Here is a 26,081-nt window from a genome sequence, read left to right as displayed (position 1 = left end):
GAGGTTATATGAATTATTTTTTATTTAATTTTCTTTAAAAAAAAAATAATTCTGTGTAGATTCTGTAAAACATTGTCAAGTTTTGTGTTATTTGTATGATATCGGCTTCTAGTCCTGATAAATGTTTTTACTTCACAGGTCCTTCTCATCAAGAGTTCACAGGTTCTTCTCAGCTTTGTGCATCCTGGCGATTCAGCACTGATCTTCTTCTTCTATAAACATGTTAATAACGTGATCCATTTTGTGATTGGATGATCAAGTGGCCTGCCCTTGTTGACATATGGACATTTTGTCAATCGACAAATGTTAATGTGTGCGCTGCTGTATCTGTGTGCAGATTATATATTTATGTATTTAAATTTTGAAATGGTTATGGTTATTGAAAGGGGCAGGGCTATAATAAGGGGTGTGGCTAATTAATATGAACTCCATATGAACTCCTGTGCTTGTATAACCGGAGTTAGCCACTAACGTGTTCATACTGATATTACAGCAGGATAATAGCAGTGTGTGTGGGAGTGTTTACCTGACGCTTAGCTCACCTTTTGGCCATTAGCACACACCTCACAATCGCAACACACTGACTCCAGGGTGAAGGTGAAAGTGACTGAGCTGCTAAGTAAATATGACTTTAAAGCTACACAAGCTCGCAGCTCTGTCTCAGATATAATGAGCAGTAAAGGACAAAAAGATCCTTATTTCACTTATTTCCAAATGACTATATATATTTTCACCACTGTTTTTTTAAAAAATGCAAACCTTTTGGTAAAAAATGCCCAGCAAGTCTGAAATAAATAAAGTGACTGATCTTCTGAGCTATCTATGTGTCTAATGTGAGCTAAGTGGAACACAACAATAGAGATTTTATTTCACATTAATGAACTCAAAACATTGTCCAATTACAAGGACAGAACAATAAAAGAATTTTTGAAGAGATATACTCCTCGTACACCACAGCAAATAGACAACTACACATATTATTTATTAAAAAAATGACACGCCATAATTTTCAGCCATTTACACTCTAGTTACATTTAGTTACCTGGAATGTCTATGAAAAAAGTTATAAAGCAGCTATAAACACTTGTTCTGTCACCACCCTATTCTTTCTCTCTCTAATTAAATAAGCCGAAAAAAAAAAAAAAAACTTGTTTTGTTACCCAGAAACTACAAAAAGTGTAAACACCTCTGTCCTGAAATCATCCATAAACTTAAAGTTACAGCTGTAGCTCTGTTACAAAGTGCTGACACTGGAGACTCCTTCCATATATTTTAAATAAACATTTTCTTATAAGAAGCAAACTTTACCAAATCACTGATTCTTTATGATCCTCTTTGTGTCGAGTTTCCATCGTACAAGTTCCTGTGAATAAGGTGTTTCTACAGAAACAATAACGTGTCAGAACGAGTGCGTTAATTATAAACTGCCAGAGCTGCAATGGAGATATAAATGATAGAAAATAAACACCTGACTAGTCAGAATAGTGTAATCAATAGCACAAAGTTATAATCAATTTGATCTGTTTTACACTTTCTGTTACATCATGATGTATTTTATACTGTATAACATTTTGCACATGGATATTTCTGCATTAAAAAACTCTAAATCTGTACATTAAAGTGTCCGGATATATTTCTTTAAACATATTTCATTTGAACAGATTAATGATTCTTTTTTTTTTCTTGCGTAAGGAGAGTGTGTTTCAGGGCTGCAGCAGTTTCTCCCACTCGTGGTTGGGATTGATGTGGGTACGGACAGGCCTGTTTAGCGCATGTGTATGCCTGTGTGATGATTAATGAGGTATTTTTGGCAAGTTGGCAAAGCCGGCCAGTGCCACGGCAGTTTTGTTTGAAAAGTGCTGGTGCTGGAGAAAGAGGGATTTGAGTGCCTGAGCACAGCATGATGTCAGCATGCACCACAACAAAAGCCAAATGTGTGCTGTTTGCAGCATTACGGGGCCCGAGCTGGGCTGAGCACAGCCATCTTTTCATTGGGACAAACATGCTGGAGCACACGCACACACGCACACACACACACACACACACAGTCAGGGTTTTGCATCCCAACTAACGCTGCACTCACTCTCTCTCTCTCTCTCTCTCTCTCTCTCTCTCTTTGAGATGTATTTCACGCTTGTTCATGAGCAATAAATATAAGACTGTTGACTACTGCCTAACGATACAAGTGTCAGACTTACAGCAGCTCAGAAACATCATATTATACACTACTTTTTTTTGTTCGCTGATCTAATCATCAAAAGAGTTGTACAGATTAAGAATAATCTCTGTTAAAAGAACTGGAACTCCAGCTGACTGTAAAAGTTTGTACACCCTTAGGAGAAAAAAATAAGAAATCATAGACATGGGGTTTATTCTTAATCATTTAATGAGTGTTTTCTAAGCTCATGATGCATGCTAAAAACACAACACACACACACACACACACTGTTAGCCAGTATCAGACTAGATAAAACAGCTTAACAACTGACTAACGATACAAATATCAGGAATATTTGATTATACAAATTATAAAGATCTTCTTCATTGTATCTTTAAATGCTAGAATAATCTGTATTGAATGAATTGAATCTACAGTTGAGTGTACAAAAGGACAAAAGTGCTCAGAATTGATTTTTTCATGTGGGTGTTTTTTTAATCTCAGCCCTGAGCACCAACATGATGTATGTAAGCACACATAAACACTTTAAATGCATCCTGTTAGTCATTAGCTGCCCCATGTTAACCTACTAGCTACATAAATAAAACACAGAACTGTCAAAATTACAGATCAAAAGTGAGCGGACGAATTGATCTATTGATACTAACTCTTGTGCAAATTTAGTATGAAGTATTTTCCGAAATCAAACAAGCTACTAGCTGACTAGCTACAATACCTCAACAAATGGCTAACAATACAAACATCAGTGCAACACTCAGCAGCTGAGAAACATGAGTTTACACAGATTATAAAATACTTAATAATCAGCTTTATTTTGCTTTTTTAAAAGAAAAAAAAAATTAGACAGAATTATATGTATTGAAAAAACTGTTAAATGCAAAAAATTTGTACGCCCAAAAGTAATAGAAGTAATAGATTTAAGCTCTATAACTAATTTTATTATTATTATTTTTTTTTTTTTAGCTCCAAGCACCAACATGATCCACATTAATCCACATAAACGCATTAATCACATCCTATTAGCCACTAGCTCGCTCATGTTAGCGTGCTAGTTAAAACAGTTTAGGAATTAAAAGACAGAGTTACAAACTGACACACAACAAGACTGAACAAAAGTATTGACTGCATAAATCCAAACTTACACATAACTCATCAAACACTCAGGCCACTGTATGTTTAAATTCCTGAATAATGTGTATTAAAAGTACTGCAGTTGAGTGCAAATGTTTGCACACCCTTATGACAAAATTTAGTCATAGTCTCAGGTTATTAGCCTTATCTGGGTCTGAAGCACCGACACGCAGTTCACTAATTGCAGGAAACTGGCTTAGGTTCAGACACTAATTCCAGTGTTTGAGAAAAAAGGCAAGTAGCAAAGAGCAAGCACGATTAATTTCGCTCTGAACGCTTGTTGCGTGCCATTTATTAATTTCTTATATCCTCAGATACACACCTTTGTTTGTTGCTGAGCTCCGACACACTCATGTTTTTACTTGCAATTCGGGATTATGGGCTGGATGAAGATTAGTAGTGCTGTGTAGAAAAAAGTCACCTTTAATATGCTTTTTAGAGTTACACCAATCACACTCGCAGTGGCGTTTTGTAAATGTGCAGCCACTACGCGAAGCATGGAAGAAGATGTACACTGATATGATCTTCACATTAATGGAGGAAAAGTCTGAATAAGCCAAAAAAGATCATGGCTCGGTAAATATGAACGATATTTAGTGTTTGGTGGATAATAGTTTGCACGTTTAAGGGAAGTAATAGCTAGCATTTTAGCATGATGCACTAAATCTGCATGTACTGTCTTTGGGTCAGTAACACTGTACATAAACAAATTTTATTAAAGCAACAGAATATTAGAGTTTTGAATTTCGCCGTCTCTGGTAGTAAAATATTATCATGACCTCCATGTGGAACAGGCTGCAATTAGGATTTAATAAGAATAAGAATCCAGGACTGTGACAGTAGTTTTACATATGTAAATAATCTGTACTGAAAGAACTACAGTCAAGTTCAAAAGTTGACTGAATTTGACTGACCTATACCCTACAGCAGCAAACTGGTGTTCTAAGAAATTTCTTCAATCTGATAAGTAACATAAATGCTCAAATAGTATATAGAAATATGTCAGTGTATGAAACTAATTAAAATGCCATTGGTTCAAAAGTTTAGGGCCCTTTTCTAAATTGCGTTCTAAATATTTTCCCAGCCTTTATATTTGCATCTGACCTTCTTCATACCCTCCCAGCAGTGTTTGTTTCATATTTTTCACTTATTTAAAAATGGAGGTACATTTTTATTTTCTTAAATTCTAAAGCTACAGGGGATGATTCCCTTCTAACATACAGCCTCCAACCTCAAACTTAAAGCCATGTCTTCTTTTTTGGGTCTGCTAGTGAGGAGTAACTCCAAAGTACACGGTGAGAGAGAAGATTTTTTTTACTTTTATTTGACACTCCATGAAACTCCATGAAGCTCACTGAGGCTAAACTGGAGTTTATAATCTTCCATTATCATTAGCTACATTAGCCTCACAGTGCAAAACTGTAAAAGAGAACATGTCTTGTGTTGATATAATGGGGATAGTGAGTGATATAAAAACCATTCAGAATGACTGTGCTGCTTTTCTCCGTCTTGCTAATAAACCCAAAACACAAAAATTGAGAGCGCAGAGACGTCCTAAACAGGGATCATTGTGAACAGCATCAGAAAGTGGACAAGCCGTCTTTATGTATGACGGGAAGCGTTATGATGGAGAGAGATAAGGCCTGTGATTGTCACATACTGTAACACAGCAGTCACCATTCATTAGTGCGCAATAAACGAGCGCAGGAACGAGTGGCAGCTGGACGACGAAGCCGCACACAACGGTGCTCTTTCTCTCCGTCCGGCCCTGAAATTTTGTCAAAGGCCAAATCGCTCTGTGAAGTCCTCTGTGGCTCGACAAGCCCGAGCCGGGATTCCAATAGACGTTTGTTTTGGGGGAGCAAACAAGGGCTTCTCTTTGACTAAATAAAGAAAAATAGGCTCTTCAAGAAGCAAAAAAAATCAATACACACTGCTGCAGCTCGTCTGGGATACACTGAGCAACCTGAAAAAAATACAGTTTCTTTCTTTCTTTCTTTCTTTTTTAAAACCTTTTCCATCAGAAACATTTTTCTTGAACACTTTTGAAACTTTCGAAGGGATAAAAAAAACTAAGTGTGTGATTCAAAATACTGATTGGTCAGTAAGTTTCTATGAGTATGTTTGTTCTCATATGTTATTGTTTCTATGGTAACAGCTCATTCACATGGACTTATACACCAGATTCTCCACATAAACAGAACAAAATGTTCATATGGTGACATTTATCTGAAGTAAGGAGACATTTATTAACAGTTATGGAAGGAGTCTCCAGTGTCAGCACTTTGTAGCAGTCAGAGGTAAAGCTGTAACTAATTTTTCAGTCCATTTTGCACTAGCACTATGTTTTGTGTGGCTAAAAGGTCAACAGAAAATTTCAGTACACACAGTCAGAGTCTTCCTGTCATGTATAAACATGAACTTTATGATGTGGCTCAAAACAGATAATATTATTGCCAACTGTAATCACTTTTAATTCTATTGCTCCGCCCTCTAGGCTTCACCTTCCAAAATTTAGAGGTAGAAATGCCGTGGAAGATAATATGGTTTCACACTGAACCGAAAGACAGATTATTTCTACAATATTTCTATTTCTAGTCTATTGATTAATCTAAGCTTAATGATTAAATATTTAAAGATTTTAGTATGAGATTAAAAAAGCAAGTGTCAGAAAGGAGGTTTGGATGATCAGCTACATTTCTGTTAAAAGAAGCATAAAAAGTATTCAAGTGAACAGTAACTTTCACTGAGCTGTTCCTAGATGTACAGTAATTTTGGGGGAAAAAAGGAACGAAATTGAAAAACCAGAAGGGCAAACATTTTTCACATGATTAAATAATAAAGTCAGCTTCAGTGAAGTGCAGTGTCTAAAAGCTTGTCACATAAAGGAAAAAAAACCCTATTTTCTCAAAATTTCAGCTATTTCACACATTTGGACATTCCCTCACACACTCCCACATTCTTCACATACATGGATGGTGTGAATGAGGATGTGAATCCTCCAGCCTTCACCCATTGTGTTTTTTTTTACTTGTCAAAAACCTGGACATAAAAATTCCAGCACATTATCAGGACGTGATCAAATTTAAAAGAAAAAAAGGAAGTTTAGGTAGAGATGAATGGTGGCCTGACCAAGAGAAATGTACCACAACTGATAATGTGATAAATTATGTCACAAGATATCATGGTTGACTTATAACACTTATAGATCTCCTTACTATTTTATAACATCTACAAACTCTTAATTTTATCCTGAATCTTAAAAATATATATTTTTTCACATGATTAAGCAAATTTTCTATGTAGACTTATATGTATGATGTATGAAAGAAATGTATTAAATTCTGGATTGTGATTGGGCAGGTGGTGTCCATTCATTCATATAGAAATGCTTGATGAGCCACATAAATGGACTTTTAAAAACTGTTGACATGGTGATATTTTTTGTAAGATGTTTATTTAACATGGAAGGAGTCTCCAGTGTCAGTGCTTTGCAACACTCACAGTTAAGCTGTATTGTATTTTATTTAATTTAATAGCTGTTATTTGGTAGTTTTAAGCTGTGTTTTTTGTCTTATTAGCTTCAGGCATAAGGAAAAAGTGAGGATTGTGAGGGAAGAACTGTCAATAGCTTCTATACTATAAATCAGAACTGGAACTAATGTGTTTCAAGGACAGTCCACAAGATTATACATAATAATGAAAGGATAAAAAGTATGCTGTGTTGTTCATTAATAAATAAAAATGAATTATTATTTTACTCAAAAGTCACCATACAGTTGAGTGTTGTTTCTACACCTTGTAGATTTATAAACAGATTCCTTGAATCATCCATTTATTTACATTTTAAAGGCAAGATTTCAGTTGTTTTTTTTTTTTTTGTAGCAGTTCTCCGTTGGATATCGCTTGGCTTTGGCGTCCTGTGTGGAAGTGTTTTAGGGGGAGAATCTGGGGGTTCCTGCCCAGTCAGGGTGCTTTAACTCAGGCATGAAGGGTCATTGTGGCCCCTGTTCCACCTCGTCCAGATGGACGGATGGATGGATGGTTGGGGGAAACGAGGAGGAGGAGGAGGAGGAGGTGCAAGAGGGAAGTGCACTTGCTCCCTGGAATGTGGCAAGTCCTTGCAAACTATTTTCTTTGTGTTTTAACTACTGTGTTGCTGCTTCCGAACACTTCGAGTGTTTGACGGAAGAAAACAAGAGACATTCCTTGCGATGTCAATGAGCCTCGTAGGTCACGCTTCCCTTCTCCTCTCTATACTATGCATCTGAAGCCATGTGGATGTTATTCTAATATTTTCGAAAATATATTTACTTTTCATGCAAATCTCCCACAAAGATTTTTGCTTTTCATATCACTGTCCAAACTCAAAACTCAATTTCAAAATCAATTTTCTTGATCCTTTCTTTGTCTTTCTTCATGGATGAGAGTGAAGAGAGTGGGATCATGTGTCCCCTTTTTGTTCCCTGATAATTAACAAAACTTTGGTTTACGGTCACGCCGTACTGGACTGTCAGAGACATGCTCAGCAAACCGTAAACACACAAAGACCACCACTGGAGGTTAGAAATGACTCAAAATGACTCAAAATAACTCGAAATGGCTCAAAATAACTATAGCAGGAGTAAATCGAGGTGCATGAATCACAGACCTTCAAGAAGCAGAAAAATCAATATACACTCTGGCAAATCTCTAAAATCTGAAAGCTTAATCATCTTTTAAAGCATGCGATAAAACCTTCGATTGTTTTTTCCCAATAATTATTGATTTTCATTCCAAGCAGAATTCCAAAATAAATGTTAAAAGCATTCAAAATGAGGTAGTTGTAGTCCCAACGAGGAAAAAATATCCTAAACTAATAAACTAGTTTTTTTTATTTTTATTTAAATGTAATAAAGCACACTGAGCACAATTTCTGGTTGCAAGAAATAAGAACCAAATAAAAACCAAAATACAAATAGGATAAAGAAATAAATCTTGTTCAAATATTCAAGACTTTTATTGTGTGAAAAAAGATATTTGCAGCCTGAAATCATTTCAAAGATTTTTCTAAAGATCCTAATAAAGTCTTACAGCATTTCATCTTAAGTATAAGTTCACTGCTGTGATTTAGTCTTTACTGATTCGACTCTTTTGGTGAATCAAATGATAATAATCCAAGTTTTGGTTATTTCAATTAGTAGCAAAAAATCTAATCAAAGTGTTTGTGCAATAAAAATCTTTTCACCCATTTGAGACTGTTCATCACTTCTTTTTTGATACTGAAAATATTTCTCTTTTAATGTCATTTATTTTTATTTTTATTTCAATTGATTCAAATCATTTGACACATTAAAAGCATCACAGAAAGGGTCACTCTTCTACAACCATGCAGCCAAAAAAAACAAGAGTTCAGGCCTCATGTGTCTGACTAGGGCTGTGTGTGTGTGTGTATGTGTGTGTGTGTGTGTGTGTGTGTCTGTTGTGCAGAGCACCCCGATTTACTCCCACAGTCCTCAGCATGGGGCTTGGAGGAGGAGGAGCTGCTGTCTGAGAGCTTTTGTCATTATAGGGGAAGTAGCGGAATCCAACAGGGAAGGAAACTCTCTCTCTCTCTCTCTCACACACACACACACACACACACATACACACACACATACACACACACCCTCCCAGTCCAACGGCAGCAGGAGGGGAAAGAAAGCACGTTACATGCTTGCAAATCAGCCTGCTGATATTATTCTACTCACCCGGGACGTTGGGGACACTTTCTCCTCCAAACACACACACACATTACAATAAGTCACTCTGTAGTATAACCCACACCCGCTTGATGATACAAATCTTGCAGGTTTATTTTATTTTTTATAAAATTTACACTTTCTCTAAAATAGCATTTCAGTGCCTCCTACTGGTGTTGTGCTGTTTGTAGTTAGTCTTTTAGTGTTGTGCAGTTTGTAGTTTGTCTACTAGTGTTGTGGAGTTTGTTTGTAGTTTATCTACTGGTGTTGTGTAGTATGTTATTTGTTTTTTAGTGTTGAGCAGTATGTAGTTTGTCCACTGGTTTTGTGCAGTATGTAGTTTGTCTACTGGTGTTGCGCAGTATGTAGTTTGTCTACTGCTGTCATGCAATATGACATTTGTCTACTGGTGTTGTGCAGTATGTAGTTTGTCTTTTAGTGTTGAGCAGTATGTAGGTGTCTACTGGTGTTGTGCAGTATGTAGGTGTCCACTGGTGTTGTGCAGTATGTAGGTGTCTACTGGTGTTGTGCAGTATGTAGGTGTCCACTGGTGTTGTGCAGTATGTGGTTTGTCCACTGGTGTTGTGCAGTATGTAGTTTGTCTACTGGTGTCATGCAGTATGTAGTTTGTCTACTGGTGTTGCGCAGTATGTAGTTTGTCTACTGCTGTCATGCAATATGACATTTGTCTACTGGTGTCGTGCAGTATGTAGTTTGTCTTTTAGTGTTGTGCAGTATGTAGGTGTCCACTGGTGTTGTGCAGTATGTAGGTGTCTACTGGTGTTGTGCAGTATGTAGGTGTCCACTGGTGTTGTGCAGTATGTAGTTTGTCCACTGGTGTTGTGCAGTTTGTAGTTTGTCTACTGGTGTCATGCAGTATGTAGTTTGTCTACTGGTGTTGTGCAGTATGTAGTTTGTCCACTGCTGTTGTGCAGTATGTAGTTTGTCCACTTGTGTCGTGCAGTATGTAGTTTGTCTACTGGTGTCGTGCAGTATGTAGTTTGTCTACTGGTGTCGTGCAGAATGTAGTTTGTCTGCTGGTGTTGTGCAGTATGTAGTTTGTCTACTGGTGTCGTGCAGAATGTAGTTTGTCTACTGGTGTTGTGCAGTACGTAGTCTGTCCACTTGTGTTGTGCAAAATGTAGTTTGTCAGCTGGTGTCGTGCAGTATGTAGTTTGTCCACTGCTGTTGTGCAGTATGTAGGTGTCCACTGGTGTTATGCAGTATGTAGTTTGTCCACTGGTGTAGTGCAGTATGTAGTTTGTCCACTGGTGTTGTGCAGTATGTAGTTTGTCCACTGCTGTTGTGCAGTATGTAGGTGTCCACTGGTGTTATGCAGTATGTAGTTTGTCCACTGGTGTAGTGCAGTATGTAGTTTGTCCACTGGTGTTGTGCAGTATGTAGTTTGTCTACTGGTGTCATGCAGTATGTAGTTTGTCTACTGGTGTCATGCAGTATGTAGTTTGTCTACTGGTGTTGTGCAGTATGTAGTTTGTCCACTTGTGTCATGCAGTATGTAGTTTGTCTACTGGTGTTGTGCAGTATGTAGTTTGTCCACTGCTGTTGTGCAGTATGTAGTTTGTCCACTTGTGTCATGCAGTATGTAGTTTGTCTACTGGTGTTGTGCAGTATGTAGTTTGTCCACTTGTGTTGTGCAGTATGTAGTTTGTCTACTGGTGTCATGCAGTATGTAGTTTGTCCACTGGTGTTGTGCAGTATGTAGTTTGTCTACTGGTATCATGCAGTATGTAGTTTGTCTACTGGTGTTGTGCAGTATGTAGTTTGTCCACTTGTGTCATGCAGTATGTAGTTTGTCTACTGGTGTTGTGCAGTATGTAGTTTGTCCACTGGTGTTGTGCAGTATGTAGTTTGTCCACTGCTGTTGTGCAGTATGTAGTTTGTCTACTGGTGTTGTGCAGTATGTAGTTTGTCCACTGCTGTTGTGCAGTATGTAGTTTGTCCACTTGTGTTGTGCAGTATGTAGTTTGTCTACTGGTGTCATGCAGTATGTAGTTTGTCCACTGGTGTTGTGCAGTATGTAGTTTGTCTACTGGTGTCATGCAGTATGTAGTTTGTCTACTGGTGTTGTGCAGTATGTAGTTTGTCCACTTGTGTCATGCAGTATGTAGTTTGTCTACTGGTGTTGTGCAGTATGTAGTTTGTCCACTGCTGTTGTGCAGTATGTAGTCTGTCTACTAGTGTTGTGCAGTATGTAATTTGTCTACTGGTCTTGTGCAGTATGTCCACTTGTGTTGTGCAGTATGTAGTTTGTCCACTGCTGTCGTGCAGTATGTAGTTTGTCTACTGGTGTCATGCAGTATGTAGTTTGTCTACTGGTGTTGTGCAGTATGTAGTTTGTCCACTGCTGTTGTGCAGTATGTAGTTTGTCTACTGGTGTTGTGCAGTATGTAGTTTGTCCACTGCTGTTGTGCAGTATGTAGTTTGTCTACTGGTGTTGTGCAGTATGTAGTTTGTCCACTGCTGTTGTGCAGTATGTAGTTTGTCCACTTGTGTTGTGCAGTATGTAGTTTGTCTACTGGTGTCATGCAGTATGTAGTTTGTCTACTGGTGTTGTGCAGTATGTAGTTTGTCCACTTGTGTCATGCAGTATGTAGTTTGTCTACTGGTGTCATGCAGTATGTAGTTTGTCTACTGGTGTTGTGCAGTATGTAGTTTGTCCACTTGTGTCATGCAGTATGTAGTTTGTCTACTGGTGTTGTGTAGTATGTAATTTGTCTACTGGTCTTGTGCAGTATGTCCACTTGTGTTGTGCAGTATGTAGTTTGTCCACTGCTGTCGTGCAGTATGTAGTTTGTCTACTGGTGTCATGCAGTATGTAGTTTGTCTACTGGTGTTGTGCAGTATGTAGTTTGTCCACTGCTGTTGTGCAGTATGTAGTTTGTCTACTGGTGTTGTGCAGTATGTAGTTTGTCCACTGCTGTTGTGCAGTATGTAGTTTGTCTACTGGTGTTGTGCAGTATGTAGTTTGTTCACTTGTGTTGTGCAAAATGTAGTTTGTCAGCTGGTGTCGTGCAGTATGTAGTTTGTCCACTGCTGTTGCGCAGTATGTAGTTTGTCCACTGGTGTTGTGCAGTATGTAGTTTGTCTTTTAGTGTTGTGGAGTATGTAGTTTGTCTTTTAGTGTTGTGCAGTATGTAGTTTGTCTCTTAGTGTTGTGGAGTATGTAGTTTGTCTTTTAGTGTTGTGGAGTATGTATCTTGTTTTTTAGTGTTTTCCAATATGTAGTTTGTCTTTTAGTGTTGTGCAGTATGTAGTCTGTCTACTAGTGTTGTGCAGTATGTAATTTGTCTACTGGTCTTGTGCAGTATGTAGTTTGTCTGTCAGTGATGTGCAAGACATACTTTGTCTTTTAGTGACATGCAGTATGTAGTTTGTTTACTGGTATTGTGTTGTATGTAGTTTGTCTGCTGGTGTCATCCAGTTCATATTTTGTCTTTTAGTGTTATGCAGTTTGTAGTTTGTCTACTGGTGTCATGCATTGCGTAGTTTGTCTTTTGCTGTCATGCTGTACACAGTTTGTATTTTGGTGAACTGTTATGTGCTGAAATGGATTGTGGAGATACTGATTTTATGAGGGCTCTTCTTCATTTTAATTTTTTTGTTATACTGTTAGAAATGGCATTTTATGAATTATGAGATTTATTCTCACAACTCCTTGTGTAGCAAACCCTTCCACCAACATACTAATATGTCCCAAGCCTTTTTTATGAATCCTTGTTCTATTAGAGGACTGCATGTATCAGTAATTTCTTGGAATGCCCGATATACATAGCAGCCATGTGGATAATCTATAGTGACCACTGCATGTGAAGATGTGAAGGTTAGCACAGTAGAGTCATACCCATGGCTCTAGCATAAAACCATGCTAACTCACTAAATGAAAATGTGTGGCTTTTCTATACAGCCAGCATACTTTTTGTTTCTGCAGTTGTTATTAGACAACAATTTTTCCATTCTCTTTTTTTCTGTGCCCTTCCTGTGCTAGTATAGTTGTGCTAATTAGATTTTAGGGACAGCTGTATGAGTGTGTGTTATCCATGCAGGATTAGAAACAGAGACGGATGAGTCAACTTGAATTATATTCATGCTGACCCTCATAGACACCTTACACTAACATTCAATGCATTTTAGACTTTTTTTAAGATTTGTACAGCTATCACTATCGTGAGCTACATATTAGCATGTTACACCTTAAATAACGTGTTCTGCTGATTTATAATTTACAAGTAGTTAAGACACGATGACACCATCCACATGGTGGACCTTGGTGTTAGCATAGTGCTGCCAACAGCTCTTGTCCATGCTAGTCAGGGCAGTCGTTGCTAGCACGGGTGTGTAAACAAAGTACTGTGTGTGTGTGTGTATGTGTGTGTGTGTGTAGAAGAGGGCAGAGGTGCAGAAACAGGAGATGCGTGTAGTGAAACCTAAGCAGCAAGTGAGGTCCACTGTAGGAAAGAGTGATTAGCAGAATTAGCACAAACAAACTTGTGTCTTGTTTGTGTTGTGGAGTTAAAAACAATTTAAAAACAATATTCAAATATTTACATATGAGATACAGATTCTTTTCAACTGCCTCTTTTTGGTACCACTTTAGCAGTGCTTTCACACATAACTCTTTACATAGTATGATTTTAACTTTATTAAATTCATTTAAATGTTTGAGTTAGGAGAACCTAGCAAGCTAGCTACATTAAATGATAGCTGTACCATGGCCAATATTTTCTTAATGGACTGGCTTTTTTTTCCCCAGCAGGAACTAATTATTTTTTGTGGTAATCAGTACAGCTCCGTGGCTTTAATGGCATATGGATGCAACCGAATCTTCCAGAAAGCAGAACTCTTTTTGACCAGCACTGGTTGGATCTACAGAAATTTTCTGGTAAGATGTTATCTAAAAAATACCTAGCTAAAAAAAACCCTAATAGTATAAAAGTCTTCATAATAACTGATATCAGCAGAAAGGTGCAGGATGAATATTAATGTAATGAGGAATTCCAGTATCAGTAGCACTCAGGTTGTCAGGTAGAGAATTTTAAAGCTTGTTGCCGTAGTAACTTGTCATGGCGATATTTTGTCCATGAAAAAAAAAAAAAACTCTCCAAAAACTTCCCATGGTCACCTTCGAGTGCGAATACGTAATGAGCTGCACATTCGCCACGGCTGATTAGATGAGAACAACGAAGCCAAAGACAGGCAGATCTCACACTGAGGACGGGGGGAAGCCTTGAGGCTTTACTCAGAGAGAGAGAGAGAGAGAGAGAGAGAGAACGAGAGAATGAAAAAAAGAAAAAAAGAGAAAGACACACACACGCACACACACACACACACACACACACACACACACACACACACATATATATATATATATATATATATATATATATATATATATATATATATATATATATATATATAATAGAGAGAAAGAAAGATAGAAATGAGAGTGAGAGAGTGAGAAATTATTTATTCAAAAGGTTGAGAGAGATTTAGAAATAATAATAAAATCAGAGAAAGGAGCTGAGAGATTGAGAGAGAAGAGGAGAGTGTGCAAAGAAAAAAGAGACTATTTTAGAATGAATGAGAGAGAGAGAGAGAGAGAGAGAGAGAGAGAGAATCAGGAAAAAGAATGTGAGAGAAAAGGGATGAGAAATATTCAGAAAGAGTAGGAGAAACAAACAAAGAAATGGAGACAGAGAAGATGAGATGAGAGATTTAGAACGAATAGAGAGACTGATTAAGAAAGAGGAAATTCAGAAGGAGAGAGATTCGGAAAAAAATGAAAGAGAAAGGGTGAGAGACATTCAGAAGAAACAGGAGCATAGAGGGGAAGAAAAGAAAGATTCAAGAAAGATTCAGAAGTAGAGAGATTCAGAAAAAAAATGTAAGAGAAAGTCTGAGAAAGATTCAGAATAAACAGGAGAGAAGAGGGGAAGAAAAGAAAGATTCAAGAAGACTGAGAAAGAGAGAACGAATGGGTAGAAATGAGAATAAGAAAAAATACGAGAGAGAGAAAGAGGGTGAGGCAGATGCAGGCTATAAGAAGAAAGTAAAGGGAGTCAGAAATTATGAATAAATTATACAAATAATAAAGTTATAAATACGCTCTGCTATAGGCACACAACATAACCCAATAATAACCAGTAACCAGTACCAATTACCAGTGCCAACACACACACACACATTTTACAAATATAAAAATATATGATTTCTTTCTTTAGTGGACGTCAGAAAGCACCAAGTGAAAGCTTCGGGCCTTTACTTTTCTTTACCAATCTAAACCCTAATGATTTTGGCTGTCTGGTTATAAAAAACTCGGAGTGGCTGCTTATCACGCTCATATTTATGTGGAATATTAATGTTAGACGGCGCTGTTTAAATTAGCAATCCTTTTTCTGACCTGTCAAATACTTTAGAATCTTAACTGTGTAATTAGTTGGGGACGGCTAAAGAGATCAACTTCATTAATATATTTTTTGAGGCTGGTGCAAAATGCAGAACTGTTCATTTCGAGTGTGAGGCGTATCTGAGCGCCGCTCTAAATGAGTTCCTGTATCAGTTCAAGACCATTTGCTCCCCGACTTACACTTAGGGTGAGATAGTGGAAACCTCCGGAATATTCAGTGCATGTGTGTGTGTGTGTGTGTGAGAGAGAGAGAGAGAGAGAGAGAGAGAATAGTAGTATGTTAAACCCAAAAAGACAATTTCCCCTTTGCTCATGTTCTGCTTGTGTTTTTTTTTTTTAATGTTTTATTTTAGTAGAGCAGAAATGAGTCACGCTTAATTGTGTTTCATAAATTATAATAAGAAGCACTTTGGGATAAGCTTCCTGTAATAAGATGATAAAATGAATAAGTCTAGCACGTTAATTTTTGCTAAACACACTCTGGAGAGTCACTGTGCAGAATAATGTATAATATAATATAATGTAATATCATATAATATATATATAAAATGATTATTTTTATACATGATTAATATGTAAATAATAACCTTTTATTGTTCCCATTTTTCCCCCCTCTACCTTAGCTATTTACCAATGATTACAATTCTGATTTATTAAAGAAAGACACACTGTCCTTTTTTTTTAATCCATTTATGGTTTAACATTGTGGACTATCCATGAAACAAGTTTGCACTGATGTTAGAAACAGCAGCTACTGTAGAAACATCATCTCACCACCTTTCTTTTAACTTCCCTGAAGTTAATAAACCAAAAAACGCAGCTTGTCAAGTTCCACAAGGAAACCAAGTGTCTTGAAGGTGTTACAGCTTTAACTTTATTACAAAGAGAAACTGAAACTGGAGACTCCTTCTATAAGTGTTAAATAAACACAAATGTCCTTACAGAAATCTTTACTTCAGTGATTTTTAATCAGGGTCCAATGAATCATCTGTTACTATAGAGATGATAATGTATTGAAAAGAGCACACTGATATAAACCTGTGGTTTGTCAGAGCTGTTGTTGTAGAAATTAATCAACACCCTCTGACCTCATCCAGGAAGAGGGTGTTACAACATTCTCATTAGAGCTGTAATTAACATCGTAATGTAGGTAGATGAGTAAATGCTATTTTTGTCTATTAAAAGGTATTCATGTGCAACTGTGTGTGTGTGTGTGTGTGTGTTGTGGGGGTTAGGCTTGTGTACTCTGAAGGCCATTGGTCAGACTGATTAAACACATTTGCTGTCATTTCTGTCAGGAAAGTGTTTACTCTGTGGAACCCGTACCCCCTAACACACACACACACACACACACGCAGTATCTGTATCTGTATTACATAATAATAATAATAATTATATGTAGCTTCAAGTCATTTCATGTCACTCACACACTTCTGTAAAATACATTGAAAATATTGACTTTGTAATTAAAATATTGATGTGGAAGTCGATGATTTAGGTGATTATATACCCCGAGCTCTCTGAACTCGAGAATAAAATTAAAATTTAAGAATACAGTCCGATAATAATCTGTCATTTCCAACCTTCATTTCATTTAATTTTAATGTCATTCAAAAATTTGATGATATTTATCTAATTAGGTATAATTATGTCATTTATACAATTATATATTAAAATTATGAAAAAAAATTGTGATTATATAATTATGTAATGGGGTTTCTCTTTGTGTTGGACAGAGTGTTATGTCTATGTGTTGGACAAAGCGTTATGTCTTTGTGTTGGACAGATCTGTGTGTCATTATGTAGGATAGAGAAGTTTGTTATTTTGTTGGACAAAGCCATGTGTCTTTGTTTTGGACAGAGCAGTGTGTCTTTGTGTTGGACAGAGCAGTGTGTCTTTGTGTTGGACAGAGCAGTGTGACATTGTTTTGAACAGTGCAGTGTGTCTTTGTATTGGACAGGAGAGTGTGTCTTTGTGTTGGACAGAGCAGTATGTCTCTGTGTTGGACAGAGCGGTGTGTCTTTGTGTTGGACAGAGTGGTGTGTATTTCAGTGGGACAGAGTGGTGTCTCTTTGTGTTGGACAAAGCGGTGTGCCTTTGAGTGGGACAGAGTGCTGTGTCTGTATTGGACAGAGTGGATCACAGGGGTGGTTTTTAGCAGTTGTTCCCTCACCTGCTTCACTGTGAGCTTGTCATGTTACAGAGAAACCACAAAAAATCATAAAATCATCTATCCTGAAGATGTCAGAAAACATAGTTACAGCTTTACCTCTGATCCCAGTTCATCTCAGGTCACCACACACACACACACACACACCTAGGGACTATGTATTGTAGCCAGTCCAGCATGCTTTTGGAAGGTAGGAGGAAACCAGACAAATCAGAGGAACCCTTACTGCTTCAGGTACAACATACGAAATTCCAGACAGGCAGTAACCTGAGCTCAGGATAAAACCTAGAGCTGTGATTTTTATGCTTTTAATTATGTTTATTAATTCAATTAATTACCCTTTCAGTTAATTATCCTCATACACATACGAAGAAGATTTTAGATACCTGGAAAGGCAAACTTAAGACCCAAAACCATCACACACACACACAGACACAACACACACATGGATGGGGGCAAAAACAATCCCGTTTCCATCTTCAGCTCCAAATTGTGCTGCACGTTATCCCGGATTAACACGACCTGTTATTAAGACGAGTTGACCGAGCGGTCAGGCAAAGAGAACACTGCTAAAAACAAACAATTCATTTGGCACAGAGGTGTAATGGGATGAATTCCCACCAGAGTCGGAGTCTATTGTCTGGCTGGAATTAAGTGTGGCGGGTCATGTGTCACTGACCCTTGTTCCATTCAACAACACACTAACACACACTTGCATTAGATGCTGCACAACAAGAGGTCAAATGCAGTAAGGCTTCAGAACCACGCTTCTCTCTGTCTCGCACACTGACACACTCTTCAGTTTAAATCTATTTACCAAACAAAGGAAGGAAAAGGAATACCTATGTGTGTTACATGCTCTTTTCTCTGCTAAATTAATAATGAAACTGGTGGAGGCTGGGGAAGTGAATCACGCTGACGTTCTGAAGGACTGCTCTTTGACACCTGAGACGTTGAGGTTAATAAGATGAGAGCTGCTGAGTTTCAGCGTGTGTCAGCTCCTTCATCCCATCAGTGGTGCTTTGTCTCATCCATACCTGTGGTACACATCACAGTCAACACTAATCCACAAACTAGCATTACAGTCAACACTAATCCACAAACTAGCATTACAGTCAACACTAATCCACAACCTTGGATTACAGTAAACACTAATCTACAAACTAGCATTACAGTAAACATTAATCCACAAACTAGCATTACAGTAAACACTAATCCACAAACTAGCATTACAGTCAACACTAATCCACAACCTTGGATTACAGTAAACACTAATCTACAAACTAGCATTACAGTAAACATTAATCCACAAACTAGCATTACAGTAAACACTAATCCACAAACTAGCATTACAGTCAAGACTAATCCACAACCTTGGATTACAGTAAACACTAATAGACAAACTAGCATTACAGTAAACACTAATGCACAAACTAGCATTACAGTAAACACTAATCCACAAACTAGCATTACAGTAAACACTAATCCACAACCTTGGATTACAGTAAACACTAATAGACAAACTAGCATTACAGTAAACACTAATGCACAAACTAGCATTACAGTAAACACTAATCCACAAACTAGCATTACAGTAAACACTAATAGACAAACTAGCATTACAGTAAACACTAATCCACAAACTAGCATTACACTAAACACTAATCCACAAACTAGCATTACAGTAAACACTAATAGACAAACTAGCATTACAGTTAACACTAATCCACAAACTAGCATTACAGTAAACACTAATCTACAAACTAGCATTACACTAAACACTAATCCACAAACTAGCATTACACTAAACACTAATCCACAAACTAGCATTACAGTAAACACTAATAGACAAACTAGCATTACAGTTAACACTAATCCACAAACTAGCATTACAGTAAACACTAATAGACAAACTAGCATTACACTAAACACTAATCCACAAACTAGCATTACACTAAACACTAATCCACAAACTAGCATTACACTAAACACTAATTCACAAACTAGCATTACAGTAAACACTAATAGACAAACTTGCATTACACTAAACACTAATCCACAAACTAGCATTACACTAAACACTAATCCACAAACTAGCATTACAGTAAACACTAACAGACAAACTAGCATTACACTAATCCACAAACTAGCATTACAGTAAACACTAATCCACAAACTAGCATTACAGTAAACACTAATCCACAAACTAGCATCACAGTATACACTAATCTACAAACTAGCATCACAGTAAACACTAATCTACAAACTAGCATCACAGTAAACACTAATCCACAAACTAGCATTACACTAAACACTAATCCACAAACTAGCATCAAAGTATACACTAATCTACAAACTAGCATCACAGTAAACACTAATCTACAAACTAGCATCACAGTAAACACTAAACCACGAACTAATGTTACAGTAAATGCTAATCCACAATCAAAAAAGAAAGTAAACAATAACCACAAACTAAACTAAAGAGATGATTCAACAGGCTATAATGTTATAGAGAATCCCCCCACAAATTACCATTAAAGTTAACAGGCAAACTCCTGAACTAGCATTACAGTAAACAGGCTAACCATCAGCTAGGTTTCAAACCCAAATTGTATTTTATTTGCATATCTGCCACCTAATTTAGCTACAAAAATGTGGCTAAAAGCACCAAAGATGAAAAAGATAGACACTAAAGACTTCTCAAGACATTCCTGATTGATATGCTTGTCCTTTTTCCCTCTCCTTCTCCTCAATTTTGGCTTGGCTCAAAGTTGTTGCCTTAATTTAGCGAGCGGCGCTCGGGGCCTGAAAGCCTCTGGCACATGGAGTGTTAATTACAGAGCGGCCGACCGACAGATGCACGGCGTGTGTGTCTCGTAAAAACATCTGATACTTTTGCTTAAGGCCACAGATACTGTGAAATGGAGAGAGAGAGAGAGAGAGAGAGAGAGCGAGAGAGCGAGCGAGAAACACATCACACAATCTGGTGACTGAGCATTCAGCACTCGTTTACATACAGCTGCAAAATGTTTGTCAGTGCTTTTTATCTCGAATGCTCAACGCACGCATGTGGCAAATTATTAATGTTTCACAAAGTGTTAAAATAACAACAGCTGGACAATGGTGTGAGCGATTTACACGCCATGATCAGAGACATGAAAATAGACAGAGAGAGCCAGAGCAAGTGTGCCAACTCATTTCAGGGGAAAGTACCTAATTCCTGATCAAAAGTTTGCCATAAGGCAATGATGATGTCATCGATACATTTGCATATTAGCTGATTTGTCATGATGATTTGTGTATCAAAATGCTTTGCATGACAAAGAAAGATTTTGTAAAGCTGTTAAGAATACACTGAAATAGAATAGTTTGATGTATTTCTTATAGGAAGACGTCACTTTTGGTTTGAACTTTTACATATATAACAAAATCTACAATTTCTAGCAAGAACGTAAGAAAAGGAAAGGAAGTGAGGAGAAAACGGTTATGGATGGAATAACTCACTTTTATTAGTTTCATTTTTGTTAAAACGTAGAGCAAAATCTCGAATAACTGGCAGCTGTGATGTGAGCTGGAGCCGTATTGAGCATAGGACAGTCACTAAAGTCTGTTCAAAAAATCACTAGGTTTGTCACTAGGGGGTCTAAAAATTCACCAAATCTCTTGACAGTTACTAAGATGGTAACACTGAGAGAGAGAAAGAAAGAGAGAGAGAGAAAGAGAGAGGGGTATATATGTATGTATGTATGAGTCTCTGTCTCCGTTAATTGATTGGACGATGGATGGGCGGGACAGAGTGTGTGTATGCCCTCGAGCCCTGAGAGCCGAATTAAAACTTCAATCCCACTGCATAGGACTCAATTTCATCCCTGAGACGACATTATACAAATGAGGAGGAAACAGGAGTCTCCATCACAGACAGAGTGCAGGAGTGTGCACGCTTTCCTCCAGTCATGGTGCCAGTGCTGGGTTGGAAAACCTGCTAGTGGGTATGTGTACGTCTTTCAGATAATATGATGTATGAAAAAGCAGCCAATGACACAATACAACATCATTTAGATCTTTTGATGCAATACATCTCCCTCACTGGATGTGACAGGATCAAATGCCATGGCTCTTTCACTGACAAACACAGAAGCCATGCCTGCTTTACTTGAGAGAGCAGGTAGAGAGAAGCCATGCCTCCTTCACTGGGACTGACAGAATACGAGGCCACACCTCCTTTACTAGGATTGACAGTTACAGATACTACGTCTCTTTTACTGAGGCTGACAGGTACAGAAAAGCCACTACCCCTTCACAGAATCAAAGGCCACGCCTTCTTCACTGGGATCAAAGGCCATGCCTCCTTTGCAAGGACTGACAGGTACATAGAAAATACACCCCCTTAACTGGGATTAATTGAAGCTATGCCTCCTTCACTGGACTAATTATATATACAGTATAGTTTAGAACTGTTTTGATGTTATAAGCCACACCTCTTTTGAACATTGTTGTTTGCATAATCATGGAACACTACTGCTGATTTCTTTGGTTTGTGATTGGCCAGAAGGTGTTGATAAATGTTCTAGAACAGCAGCTCTGACAGTAATTAAGCTACATAATTCAAATTTATATTGGACTCATCCTACTACATTTCAGTCGTGTTATTTTTATAGCAACTGTTCTATAGTAACAGCACACAGGACTCTTGTATGACAGACTCTCTAAATGAATAGATTTTAAAAAAACTTTTAATGTTGGTGAAGTTTTCTGTATTGAGTTTATTTAATATTTATTGAAGGAGTCTCCAGTGTCAGCGTTTGCTGATTGTCAGAGGTAAAGTTGTAACTTGTGACAGTGGAGTTTACACTTTTGTGTTTAATTATTTAAAGAGAGGAAAAAGAGAAGCATGTGAGGGAACAATAGTTTATAGTCTATTGGGAATGTTGGGAACAACATGTAACTAAAGTGGATATAAAAACTTATACATGTCTATTAAAATCTGAGGTATTTTTTTTGTCATATAAAAACATCCCTAGATAAAGCTTGTCAGATATTTCTATACCCTTAATGTGATTTTAGCAACAAACAAAATTCAAGTAAAAACAAACAATAATAATGAATAAGTAAACTTAAAAATAATCATCATAATAATCATCAAAAATAATCATGCCAGAAGTGAAGTGAGTCTGATTAACCCCCAAATATAGAGAATCTGTTTCTGTAGGATATTCTTTACATCGTTTTGGTTTCATCTGACTGCTGATGGTTCTAAAGGGGCTACAAAAATTCCATCCGAAACAGAAGACAACTTATCATGAAGTTTGGTAAGTAAGTTAGGAACTGCAGGAAAATCTGGCTAGTACTAGTCCCTCCCTGCATGTGACAATAAGGTCTCATATTCTTCATATGTCTGAGGTACAAGGTAGGGAGGCTAGACAGAAGCCATTTTAATTTAAAAAAAAAAACATCCAAGCCTCCACATATCACTCTAATCTATGTCAAAATGTGCTAAGGTCTGATAAGACCAAAGTGCAAGTTTTTGGCCATAATTCTTAAAGACGTGTAGCATAAAATTTAGAAAGCATATCAGCCAAAGAACACCATGTCCACTGTGAAACATGGTGGTGGCAGCATCATGCTATAGGGGTGCTTCATTAGGGACTGGGGCCCAATATAGAAGGAATCATGGTCAAAAACAAACAAACAAACAAAAAAAACAAAACAAAACTGCAGGCCTCTGGTAGACATGATAGAGATGATAAATGAAATGTCATCTTCCACCATGATGAAGAGCCAAAGCACAAACCCAAGGCAACAAGGGAATTAATTCAGAAGAATACAATTTTGAGATGAGACATTTTTGAAATGTTGATCAGCTTTTCCAGTTGTTTAAAATGTTGTTCGATGCCCCAACTTAAATGAAATAAAGTGGGCTGTGCACAGGAGATCTCCTCACAATTCGATAGATCTGGAACATGAGTGGGGTTCATGCCCCAGCATCACCAATTTCCTACTGTTGACCCCTACTCTTACTCAGAACACTAAGTGCTGTATCACAGATTAGTAATATGCTTTAAAAATTCATTAATTGCGGGGTGTGCATACTTATGCAACCTGGTTATTGTACATTTTCTTTTTCTTTTTTTCAAAGTGGACAAAGATCTAACATTATTTATCTTGGTTTCCAAATCCTACAATATTAACACTGGTGTGTAAACTTTTTCATATTCAGTGTATAAACAGGTAAATAGTATAATGTGTCATCATTTAATAAACAAAATGTAATTGTCAGAGAATTGTTGTGATTGCTTAATGAAACATCTCAGCACCATTAAAAACCCATCAGTGTCTCAGTCACAAGACTGATCCATAACTTAAAGAAATAAGAATACCATTTCACTCAGTGTTACGGCTGAGCCGCCACACACAGCTGCACACATTTCCTTTCACAGCGGCCATGACTGGTAGCATTCTTCCGTTTAGAGCACTGAAACACAAACTCACTGTGTCTCTAAACTCCAGTGAGAGGATGAGGACAGACTCCCTACACTGTTCACTTTTGGGTTTTACAGCACCAATAGAAGATGGAGGAGCATATCACAGATTTGTCTGAGAAAACAACAAACACACACAGTTTCATAGCTTATGAATATTGCTTAGTTATTGCAGCCAGTTTGGACTGAGATACAGAACAGGCATGGCATTGTGAACAAATTACTTGCAAGTCATCATTGGTACTGTTGAATAAAAACACACACACAAACAAAATATACATAGTCATATATAAATATAGATTTAAAGCCTTTTCCTTGCAGCATTACTACCCAAGAACTGTTTGTGACTGGCCTAAAAAAATTTTTCACTCCCTGACTGACTGTCAAATATTACTGAAGCGAATCACTTATGCGAAACAAAAAGGTGTAAGGGTGTACTATTGCAGAAATGTGTGTATAGCTACATAATGGTCGTATGTATTTCTTAGTCATGTTTCATAATGCGGATAAAATTAGCAAGCAAGCAGTAAATGATTTGTTTGTATCTGCTGAGTTTATTAGCTAGTTGACCAATAGTTACTGAGAGAAGAGGTAGGTTACATAAAGTTGCATCCTTTCATAAAACTGTGTGTCCAGGCTTGAAATGTTATTGTAGCTTGTATTTAATAAAGGGGTGTAAGAATGAACTCTGACATAAATGCATTAGTAGCTACATACTCGTTGTATTTACCTTGACTGATATTTTATTTATTAACATGAATATGTGTTCTGTACTTAGCTAGCTAGCCTTCTAAAGTTCTACGTCTCAAGGACTTCTAATTAGACTACATTTTTTTAAAGGTTTGACATTGTGTTGGTAATTGTATGACAAATGATATGCAGCTGATGACAGTCTAACAAAATTAGTGTTGTCTAGTCTTGTCTATTAGCCTTGTTTATTAGTAATAGGAACACAGGTATAATTGCTAACTCATATTGTTTATTATTATATTTTACAGATAATACAGATTTTCAGGTTTTAAAAAAATCTGATTTAAATCTCTACATAAATGACCATCTTGTTATTTTTGAGATGTTGTTGACACTAGTGTGACAAATGTTATTCAGCCAATGGCAGTCTGGCAAAACTAGTCTTGTCTGGTCTTGTTTGTTAGTAATAGGACCACAATTGTAATCACTAAATCAATATGGATTTTCAGGTTTGCTTTGACTTGTTTTGTCATTAAAATGAATTGCTGAGCTTATTGTTCAGTTTTAATAAATTAAAGTAAAAAAATATACTGAAAAATGACCAAAAAGTCAAGTCAGAGCAATTGCATTTTTTATGTATTATAAGAAAAACACAATTAAAAAAAAGAAAAAGAAAGTAACCTAAATACTACATTGTACACAGTACGAAAAAAAAAGAAAAACATTCTGTAAAAATTCACAGCAAAGGGAAAAATGGCACAATTTCTCCTATAATAATAATAATAATAATAATAATAATAATAATAATTTATTTCTCCTTCTTCATTTTTATTATTATTATTGTTGATGTTTTATTGTTGTCATTATCAATAATAATAATTATAAAAAATATTTTTATGATCTTTAAAAATCTTTATATGATGCTGTAACGTTCTTAGGAAGTATAGTAAAAAGTTGATTTGTTAACACACTCTGTGGTTTAGAAAGCTTTAATTCACTGATTTATTTAATGAAAAAGAAACAAAAACACTTTTATAATGTTAGAAATTGAATAAAGCAGCTGTTCATTCCTGCTTTTATTTTGTGTTCACATTCATTCAGATCAAATGCACTGTACTGAGTGATTTATTGGGTATTTTCAGATCTTCATGTGATGATGCTCAGTTATACAGTGCTCTGTTTTAGATTTGTCTCTTGGTCAGATGAAACCTACCAAATAAACATCATCACACACCTAGATTTAGCACTAACTTACGGGTAAATGCCAGGTTAAAAGGAGAGCCT

General features: G+C 36.9%; 2 long non-coding RNA genes across 5 annotated transcripts in view; both read left to right on the top strand.

Annotated features, from left to right (window-relative positions):
- The window catches only part of LOC131360410 (uncharacterized), a 113,308-nt gene extending 111,657 nt beyond the window's left edge, over positions 1-1,651 (top strand). For 2 of the 4 annotated variants that reach the window (XR_009205882.1, XR_009205881.1), the window contains exon 6: positions 139-1,651. This is a non-coding gene — a long non-coding RNA (uncharacterized LOC131360410). The remainder of the gene's footprint in view (positions 1-138) is intronic. The other 2 variants (XR_009205879.1, XR_009205880.1) reach the window with 2 other exon arrangements.
- Positions 1,652-12,016: 10,365 nt separating this feature from the next.
- Positions 12,017-26,081, top strand: part of LOC131360411 (uncharacterized) — a 21,663-nt gene continuing 7,598 nt past the window's right edge. Inside the window, exons 1-2 of the long non-coding RNA XR_009205883.1 lie at positions 12,017-13,930; positions 21,483-21,617. This is a non-coding gene — a long non-coding RNA (uncharacterized LOC131360411). The remainder of the gene's footprint in view (positions 13,931-21,482; positions 21,618-26,081) is intronic.

The sequence above is a fragment of the Hemibagrus wyckioides genome, linkage group LG10, assembly GCF_019097595.1.
Source record: "Hemibagrus wyckioides isolate EC202008001 linkage group LG10, SWU_Hwy_1.0, whole genome shotgun sequence".
In the NCBI taxonomy this organism is placed as follows: Eukaryota; Metazoa; Chordata; class Actinopteri; order Siluriformes; family Bagridae; genus Hemibagrus; species Hemibagrus wyckioides.
This window is presented reverse-complemented; position numbering and strand designations above follow the sequence as displayed.